Genomic DNA, 11021 nt, shown 5'->3' with positions numbered 1-11021 from the left:
TCGGTGTCTTTCAAGAAATTTGTCCATTTCATCCAAGTTGACATACTTATTGGCATAAAGTTATTCATACCTTTTTTCATTTTTAAATTGAAGTAAAATATACATAACATACAATTTATCATTTTAACCATTTACAATTATCCAGTTCAGTGGCATTAAGTACATTCACATTATTGTGCAACCATTCCTACCATCCATCTCCAGAACTCTTTTCATCTTGTACAGCTAAAACTCTGTCCCCGCTGAGTTAGTTTCCTTCTATTCCTAGTTTATTGAGTGTTTTTATCATTAAAGGGCGTTGAATTTTCTCAAATGTTTTCTGTATCAACTGAGATGATCATGTATTTTTTTTTCCTTTATTTTGTTAATCTGGTGTATTACATTGAATGATTTTCATGTGTTGAAACATGATATACTCTTGTGGTCTTTTAATAAATAGCTGCAGAATCTTTAGTGATGTTACCTCTCTCATTTGTGATATTGATAATTTATGTCTTTTCACTTTTTTCCCTCATCATCATGGCTAGGTGTTTATCAATTTTATAGATTGACTCAGTGAACCGGATATCTATTTTATTGATTTTCTCTATTGTTTTTGTTTTCTATTTCAATGATTCTGCTCTGATCTTTATTACTTCCATTCTTATGCTTAGTTTGGGTATCATTTGCCCTTTTTTTTTTTCTAGTTCTTTAATGTACAAGCTGAGGTCAATGATCTGAGACCTTCTTTTCTAACAGAGGTGTATAATGCTATAAATTTTCTTCTAAGTACTGCTTTAGCTGTCTCCCATAAATTTGGATATGTATGTTTTCATTTTCATTTAGTTTAATACATTTTAAAATTTCCATTTTGATTTCTTCTTTGTCTCATAAGTTATATATATGTATTTTATTTAGAGTACAAATATTTGGGGATTTTTCAGATATCGTTCTCTTAACTGATTTCTACTTTAATTCTATAGCAGTCAGAGAACCTACTTTATATAACTTGAATCTTTTAATATTTAATTTGATTTGTGTTAAGGCCCACAGTATGGGCTTTCTTGGTAAATATTCCATGTGCATTTGAAAACAAAGTGTGTGTTCTGCTATATATGTCAATTAGGTCCAATGGACTGATTTTCTTGTTCAGGTCTTCTATAGTATTGCTGAATTTTATGTACATACTTTCAGTTATTGAGAGAGGAGTATTGTAATCGCCAATTATAATGGCGATTTTTCTAGTTAATTTTCAAGTTCTTTTAGTTTTTCTTTATATATTTAGAAGGTCAGTTCTTAGGTTCAGAAATGTTTAGATTGTTATGTTCTATTGATAAATTGACACCTTTAACATTATAAAATGATCTTCGTTATCTCTAATAATATTCTTTCTTCTGAAATCTACTTTGTCTGATATTAATATAGCAATTCCAGCTTTCTTTGGACTAGTGTCAGAATGAAATTTTAGCCTATTTTTTCTTTATATTTAGAGTGGCTTTGTTGTGGGCAGCATATAGTTAGGTTTTGCTTTTTCTTAATCCAATCTGATTATGTCTGCCTTTTGTGTGTGTGGTGTTTAGCCTGTTTATTGTAATCTGATTCTCATTACTGTTGGGTTTAAATCTATCATTTTCTGTTTGTTTTCTATTTGTCCCGTCTGTTCTATGTTTCTCTTTTTCTGCCATCTTTTGGATGAATTGAGTGTTTTTTATGTTTCCATTTTATCTCCTTTGTTGGCTTATTAGCTATAACTCTGTTTTGTTATTCAGTGTTTCTTTTAAGGTTTATAATATACATTTTGTACTTACCACAATCTGTCTTCAAGTGACATTATACTGTTTCAAATAAAGTATGGGAATCATATAGAAGTATACTTCAATTTCTCCCTTCCTCACCTTAGTGCTATAGTTTTCATACATTATACTTCTACCTATATTATAAATCTCCCAGTACAATGTTGTTGTTTTTGTCTTTAAAATAGCCCATTATCTTTTTAAGCATCTTTACTGAGATTTATTCATATACCATATAATTCACCCATTTAAAGTATACAATTCAATGGTGTTTAATATGTTCAGAGGTATGTTCGACCATCACCACAGTCAAGTTTAGATTATTTTTATCGCCTGAAGAAAAAACCCTGTATCTTTTAACTATCACTCCCTACACCTTGTCCTCACTCTGCCCCCAGCATTAAGCAATCACTGATGTACTCTCTGTCTCTATGGATCCCTATTCTGGGCTTTCATATGAATGGAATCACATAGTATGATTTACAATGAGAAATCTTCTGTTATCTTCACCTTTTTTCCTCTATACATAGTATATTATTCTTTTTTCCTCTGGCTACTTCTAAAGATTTTCTTTTTATCACTGATTTCAAGCAATTTGATTATGATACGTGTTAGTGTAGCTTTCTTCTGTTTCTTATCCTTGGGTTTGTTGAGCTTCATGAATCTGCTAGTTTATAGTTGTCAATAACTTTTGAAAGATTTTGGCTATTATTTCTTTAAACATTTTTTGAATAGCCCCTCTCGCCTCTGTCTTTTGGGGACTTCAATTGTATATATATTTGGTTGCTTGAAGTTGTGCCACATTTCACTGATGCTCTGTTTATTTATTTATGCTTTTAGTTTGTTTTCACTCCGTGTTTCATTTTAGATGGTATATATTGTTGTCTTCATAATCTTTTCATCTGCAATGTGTAGTCTGTCATTAAGCCTATCAAGTATATTTTTCATCTTAGCCATTTTAGTTTTCATGTCTAGAAGTTAGTTTGGATCATTTCACATGTTTCCTCTACTTAACATGTCCAACCTTTCCTATAGCTTCTTGAACATATGGAATACAGTTATAATAATTATTTTAATGTCCTTTTCTATTAATTTCACCATCTATTATTTCTCTGTCAACTTCAATGGATTTTTCCCCTTATTATGGGTTATGTTTTTCTTCTTCTTTGCCTGTCTCATAATTTTTTATTTGATGTTGGGGATTGTCAGTTTTACCTTATTGGATATTGAATAAATATTCTTGAGCTTTGTTCTGGGATGCAGTTATGTGGAAATAGTTCGATCCTTTCAGGGCTTGCATGAGCTAAATTTTGTTAGTTGGGGCAAGAATAGGGTTTAGTCTGGGGTTTATTTTTCACCACTAGCGAGGCAACATTCTTTTTATTATTTTAACCTAGGATTTCTCAACCTCAGTTCTAATGATATTTGGGGACAGATAATTCCTTGTGGTGGAGGACTGTCCTGTGCATTGTAGAAAGTTTAACAGTATCCCTGGCCCTTACAAACTATATGCCAGTAGCATGCCCCCAGTTGTGACAACAAAAATGTCTCCAGATATTGCCAAATGTCGCCTTAGGGACAAAAGTGCCTTCCATTTGGGAACCACAGCTCTAACTGATGCTCACTTAATTATGAGATTTCCCACACTGACTGTAGACAAGAGGTACTATTCCTGACTGTGTGTGATCTCTGAGCACTGTTCCCTGTAATCTTTTTTGGTGGTTATTTCCCTGGTCTTGGGTAGTTTTCTCACTTGCATGCACTAATCAGTACTTTTCTGAATATTTGAGGGAGACCCCCTGAAGATCTCTGTACTCCTCTTTATTTTCAGCTCTCACCTCTCTCGTACTCTATCATATGAACTCTAGTCACCCTCTTTTCGTCAGACTCCCATCTCTGTGTACCCAGTTCAGGGGGCCTGCCTAGGTTCCCCCTCCCTTGCTGTACCCTGGAAACTTTCTCCAGCTGGTAATGTGAAGCAATATTAGGACTCACCTCATTTGTTTTTTATATTTCAGAGATAATTGTTTTTCATTACCTCATGTCCAATGTCTTGAGTGACGTGGTTTGCATATTTTGTCTAGTTTGTTTTCAGTTGTTTCAAGTGGGAGGGTAAATCCCTTCCATACTTTGTCTTGACTGGAATTAAAAGTAATGTTCAGTAGCTTTTATAAACTTCCAAATATTGGGGACTTTTCCAGATATTTTTGTTATTTATTTCTAGTTTAATTCCACTGTGACTGTAGAAATGTCTCTGTATAATTTCAATTATTTTAAATATATTGAGACATGTTTTATGGCCCAACATATGGTATATCTTGGTAAAATGTCCAATGTGAACTTGAAAAGAATGTGCTTTGTGCTGTTAGTGGATGGAATGTCTTATAAATGCCATTTTCTTTCTTTCCTGAACTTGTCAGTATTATTTGAATATTTTTGTTAGTATTCCATTTAGTCTCCTCTCTTGGCTTATTAGCTCTACCTCTTTTACCCTTTTAGTAGTTGCCCTAGTATTTTCAATATGCATCTTTATCTTATCATGGTCTAGTTTTAAATGATATTATACCCCTTAGTAAACGTGAGAACCTTACAATAGTCTTTTTTTTAAATTAATTAATTAATTAATTTATTTTTGGCTGCATTGGGTCTTCATTGCTGTGCGGGCTTTCTTTAGTTGCAGCAAGCAGGGGCTACTCTTCATTGTGGTGCGCTGGCTTCTCATTGCGGTGGCTTCTCTTGTTGCGGAGCATGGGCTCTAGGCATGCGGGCCTCAGCAGTTGTGGTGCGTGGCCTTCAGTAGTTGTGGCTCGTGGGCTCTAGAGCACAGGCTCAGCACGGGCTTAGTTGGTCCGAGGCATGTGGGATCCTCCCGGACCAGGGCTGGAACCCATGTCCCCTGCATTGGCAGGCAGACTCCCAACCACTGCACCACCAGGGAAGCCCACAACAATAGTCTTCCATTTTCCTCTCCTATCCTTCATGATATCATTTTGATAGATTTTTGTTCTACGTATGTTATTAACACCAAAATGCATAGGATAGTGTTGCTTTAAACAGTCACTTAGTTTTTGAAGACATTAAAAATAATGTGAAGAAATTGTTTAAATATTTACTTACATATTTAACCTTTCCAGATCTCTTTATTTCTGTGTATATATCCATGTTTTCATCCGGTATCATTTTCCTCCTGTTTGATTCCTTTAACATTTCTTGCAGTGCAGGTCTGATGGCAATGAATCATGTCAGATTTTGTTTGTCTGGAAAATTATTTTGCTGTTGTTTCTGAAAGATATTTTCCCTGGGTATAAAATTCTAAGTAGACAGTTTCTTTCTTCAGCACTTTAAAGTTGTTCCATTGTCTTCTGGCTTGCATAGTTTCTGATGAGAAGTTTACTGTATTCTTATGTTTGTTCTTCTGTATGTAATATGTCTGTTTTCTCTGGCCACGAGGCATGTGGGATCTTAGCTCCCCAACCAGGGATTGAACCCACACCCCCTGCACTGGAAGGCGAAGTCTTAACCACTGGACTAGCATGGCTTTTTAAAATGTTTATTCTGTTTGGAATATTGTCTCTCTCCCCTTATTGGAATGAAAGACCCACAAGAATGGGGATGTTGTCTGTTTTGTTTACTGCCGTATCCCTAGCATGTAGAACTCTGTCTGGTATGTGGTAGGTACTTGTAAATATGTGTTGGATGAGTGAATGTATTCCAGTGGTGGTATATGCTTGGGTCAAGCTGCTGAGTGGTGCCAGACCCTCTGGAGTCCCTGGTTCCTGGCAAGAATGAGCTTCTCAGCCTCCAAGTTCAGAGTTCTACCAGATAGGTGGGGAAAGGGCTGCACCCTACCCTACAACATGGTGGAAAGGGAGTGAGCACGCAGAAGGGAGGAGAAGCTGGGAATAAGAGAAGAAGTTTGCTGTACAAGCCCCTATTGGGATGGTCTCTCCACTTTGCCTTCCTGGCTCCAGAGAAGTTGTGATCACCAGGAGTCCCTGGTTCCTGGCTGTTCCAAGCCTGGTTCTTAGCTCTGCTGTTGGGTTGGTGCCTGGGTCTGGGATCTTAGCTATTAATGGTGTTAGCTCTGTGTGCTATAGATTCACGGTGCCTGTATCCTCAGTGCTGTCCCTTAGAGTACAAAGAACACTACATTCCTATAGATTCTCTCAGCAAAGAGGGAGCCATTCGGCTACTTGGTAAGGACCCATGCACAATATTAACTAAATTTTTTCACTCCCCCAAGGAGCCTTCTAGAAGAGGCAACGCCTGGGACCAGGCTGGGACTAGGGGTGATGTCCCTATAGTCTTCCACTACATTTTCATTTTTGCTCAAGTTACACAGAATTCTTTTTTTGTTGCTTACAATCAAAGATCTCCAGCTGAAAACCTACCTATAAGAATGTCCCTCTTGGGAATTTCCTGGCGGTTTAGTGGTTAGGACTCCACACTTCCACTGCAGGGGGTGGGGAACTATGATCCCAAAAGCCACACGGCACAGCCAAAAAAAAAAAAAAAAAAAAATGAACGCCTCTCTCAAATTTGGAGCGTTATGTTGTCAATATCAGCGAGGGACAAAGGACATATGATCTGAGATGTGATCCCTGTGAGTTGTTGAAGTTGGAATTGCTATGATTACTGACTCAATTCTGTCACTATTTGCTGAAGTATTGGCATTTCTAGGACACTTGAGAGGTTTATGGGGATAATATCCAGTTGGGTATTTAATGTCAAGGCAGTCCTGAAAAAGGGGAGCCAGATGCTTGCTTTATCTGCATTACTCATTTGGAAAAGACTCACAGTCTCCTGACATACTTTCTCATGTACCTGGCTGTTGTCTGTTTCTGGGGTGATTGCACATTTAATAAGGGTAGCTGTAATCTTGTCTTGAAAGCAGAGATCCATGACTTGAATTTTGGATGTGTAGTAGGCCACAAAATTTAACATCAGAAGACTTCAGTGTGAATCTATTCCTCTAGCTTATTGGCCGAAGCTTTGTCAAGTCCATTCTCCAAGTAGCTTTTGTGATATAGCACCAATAATAAGAAGGAGAATGCTTAGAACACTTACCAAATTCCCAGGCCCTCTCTGTAACTGCCTCACATGTTTTTCAGGACACCATTTTTGAAGGAGTCATAAAGTGCTTCATTTTCAGATCAATATGAGTTTAATAATCACCACCCATTTATTTTCTGTGCTTTCTTAAATAGCTCTAAGGGGCCAAGTACAGGATACCTCATTTTATTGAGCTTTGCTTTATTGAGCTTCACAGACATTGCGTTTTTTTACAAATTGATTTTTGGCAACCCTGCATCGAGCAAGTCGATCAGCACTATTTTTCCAACTGCATTTGCTCACTTCACGTCTCCGTGTCACATTTTGATCATTCTAGCAATGTTTCAAACCCTTCACCAGCAAAAGGATTACTACATGCTGAAGCCTCAGATAATGGTTAGCATTTTTTAGCAATAAAGTATTTTTAATTAAGGTATATACATTGTTTTTTTAGACATAATGTTATTGTACACTTAATAGGCTACAGTATAGTATAAACATAACTTTTATATGCACTAGGAAACCAATGAATTTGTGTGACTCATTTTATTGTGATACTCACTTTATTGTGGTGGTTGGAACGGAACCTGCAATATCTCTGAAGTCTGCCTGTACAGACTCTAAGGTAATTTGTAACTAGGTGAGCAGGCTACTGCATCAAAGGTTCCTTAGTGGGAAAGTCGTTGCTAAAAATCTACAAAAAATGAATTCTTTCTTTCCATCTGGAAAAGAAATACCTATACCCCAGTGGGTCTATAAATTCCTCTTCATTATTATTATTATTCAGCTTAATCTGAAGCCATTTACTAGCTCCCCTTCCTTCAGATTCTTGCCTTCTGGGCTCTTAGCATTTCCTCCAAAGATTGGTAATCAATTAGTGTGCAGAAAGAATTTATAAATATGTAAGAACTGTGTTTTCCTGGGTTAAATGAGTGACATTATGTTCATGTACCTCATCCTTTAGTGCTTCTGGAAGCATCATAATTTCCTGAAATAGAGCAAGAAAGTGCAAACTCAATGAGCAAATAAAATCTCTCTTTGGTGGTTTTCTAGGACTGATGTAGGAGGAAAAGCCAGATTTCCTGGTAGATGAGTTTGTGAGAGATGCTTCTGTAATGCCTTGAATAGAAGGCTTGAGGCCAAGTATGTAATCGAGCAAAGCTCACTCCAACACTACTGTATTAGTAAGAGCACATAATCCCTTCTGAGTGAGTTTACAACTGCAAGGCTATTAGGCGGCCATAGTTCCTCTAAGTACTAATTGTAATGGAACATGCTGGCCCATATCTTAGCCACACTGGGGATAGTTACGCCAAGAACATTGCTCTCTACTCAACATCATATCGACTATCTTCCTCGATAATGTTGCTCATGTTCGCAAACAGCCGGCTTGGAAGTTATCCTTGTGTGACTTGTTAGCTGCTGGTCTTTCAGCCAAATCACTTTGTCCGTGTGCACAGAGCACTTATTTATTTATTTATTTATTTATTTATTTATTTATTTATTTATTTATTTAATTTTTAACATCTTTATTGGAGTATAATTGCTTTACAGTGGTGTGTTAGTTTCTGCTTTATAACAAAGTCAATCAGCTATACGTATACCTATATTCCCATATCTCCTCCCTCTTGCGTCTCCCTCCCACCCTCCCTATCCCACCCCTCTAGGTGGTCACAAAGCACCGAGCTGATCTCCCTGTGCTATGTGGCTGCTTCCCACTAGCTGTCTATTTTACATTTGGTAGACACAGAGCACTTTAAAAGGGGAAGAGCCCAAGGCACTTAGGGGATTCAACTTGATTATCTTGCAGTCAGTCGCTACAAACCCAAACATTAGTTTGTGCCATCTCCAGCTCAAGGTGGCTTAGATTCTCTTTGGCAGAACACAGAGGATGTTCCATTTCACATGTTCAGTGGGTAGCCTTGACATTATGCAGGGCCTGGGAACAGGATAAATTCAGACTGTGTCACAGACCCATAATTTTCCCAAGCATTCTTTTCCACACAGGAACCCCAATTCTACCAAGCTTGCCATCTGGAGTGGAGATATTTGGAAGAAGCAAGGTGATGGGTCCTGTGCACTCTCATCTGAGCTTCTTGGGATGGAGGAATCATTGGAGGAGCCCAGAGAAGACTTGGGCTGATGCTTCACAAAGTGGTAAGCAGAAGACTTGGTCTCTAGCATTGTCACACTTTCTCTTCTCTCTACCCCTCCTACTGTCCAGATACCCGATCTGCTGTCTCATTCAGCAAGGAAAGTCTCCACACTGGCTCTAAATCAGTGATGTGAAGGGAGGGAAGAAACCTGCCCTGTGAAGATCTCAGAAAATTTGGAGTCAAGTTTCTTTTTGTTATAAATGACAGAAACCTTCTTTCCTAGTTGAGGCATACAAGAGAATTTATTGGAAGAATACTGAGGTAGCTCCCAGAATCAGTGGAAGAACTGCAGGAACCAAAGCAGCTCAGGAAACTTCAAGGATTGAAATTGGAGATTTGATAGCACCAGTGAATGTGTGCTTACGTGTTAGTGTGGGCTCTCTCTCTCTCTCACACACACACACACACACACACACACACAAACACACACACTCATCTCTGCTCATTTCTTCCTGGCCCCAAACTCTCCTGTTGCAGATGAGCTTTCTTTTTCTGGTGGAGAACATGGTTTCTGGCATCGCTGGATTTACAGAATTCCATCTTGGAGACCCCAGAGGAAAGAGAAAGCATCTTTGTTCTCTTGTCAGTATTTGAACATCCCTAAGGAAAGAATCTGAATCTGAACATAATCCTAGGGTTTTAGTTGGCCACAACTTGGCATAATGTGACATGCAGCTGATGAAAATGTGACCGTGATCAGAGCTGCATTGATACAAGCAGACTGTCTAAATCAAAAGACGTGATGGATTCAAAGTCTTCTCTATTTTTCTTTTTAAGAGAATGGTGATTGAGTTTATGAGCCCTCTGGAGATCTGGAAACCATGAATTATGAGGTTATTTTGAAGAAACTGGGGATGATTTATGCCGAGAAGAGAAGGCTCAGGTAGGGTTAAGGTGGTGTGGGACGTGAAAACTCTGTATGATGGAGAGGGATGAGATTTCCTGGCTGCTGTGGAAGATGGAAGTAACAGCAATGCAGGGGCAGGGGGTAGAGAATATCATGAGTGGAAAGTTCATTGGTCTTAGAATCAGGAGACCTAGACTTTAGTCTTGCTTTTGCCTTTGTCTGAATCTCCTCCTTGTTAGGGTGGTTTGGCCATGGTGTGGATTGGCTGGGCCATGACTCGGATGAGATGTCTGGGATTGGGGGTTGGAGTCAGTGAAGCCAAAGGTGTGTGGGCCAGGGTGGGAAGCAAGTGTAAGTTCTTTACAGAGAGCTGGAGACAAAATCCAAACCCCACTTTGAAGGTCCAGAGGCAAAAATCACAGGGATATTAGAGCAGGAGCAGGTCACGAATAAGTGGAAACAGGTGGGTCTTGAGGAATTGGTGAAAACATGAGTAGGTGCTTGTTGATTGCCTCTAGCTGTTTGGGGAGCCTGGTGGGGTGCACCAGTATACAGGGCTAGGGCAAGTCATTATCTAGCCATGTGACCTTGGATGACTCTCTTCTGGGTCTCAGGTACCTTAGCTGGGAAGTAAGGGGTTGAAGTGGTGACCCCCAGGGTCCTTTTTAGCTCTGGTTTTATGAGTTACAGGAATGAAATCTTGAGTATTTTATTAGAACAGAGTGTTTTACCAATTAGAGCCATCAACTCATGGAGCTGGCAACCTTGGCCAGTAGAGAAAGTTCCAGATCTATTGGCAGGATGAGGAGGCCTAGATTCTGTATTTTAATTTTTTTTAAGTAATATCTCTTCTTGAAGGGGTTAGAGTGTGCCTCGCAGGTACAGCCTTCCAGTGGCATCAGCCCCTTCACGTTTGGCTGCTTTCTCCCAGTCAGTGGAGCCATTGCAGTAATCAGATGTTCTCTATTTTGCCACAGTAGGAAGTAATATAAACACTCTTCAGATTTTCACTGGTGAGAGTATTTTTTGTTGTTGTTGTTTTTGTCTTCTCTTTGGAAAATCTCCACGGCTGCACCATTTGGCTATTTGAAGCTTTTGCATGCATCGCAAACACCATCTGTTATAACCCGAGACACACACACTGCATGGAATTAGGAATAGAAGCCAGTGTTGCAGCTGGACATGGCAGAGGAT

The sequence above is a fragment of the Balaenoptera borealis genome (genome assembly GCF_965194805.1).
Source record: "Balaenoptera borealis genome assembly, chromosome: X".
Classification (NCBI taxonomy): domain Eukaryota; kingdom Metazoa; phylum Chordata; class Mammalia; order Artiodactyla; family Balaenopteridae; genus Balaenoptera; species Balaenoptera borealis.
This window is presented reverse-complemented; position numbering follows the sequence as displayed.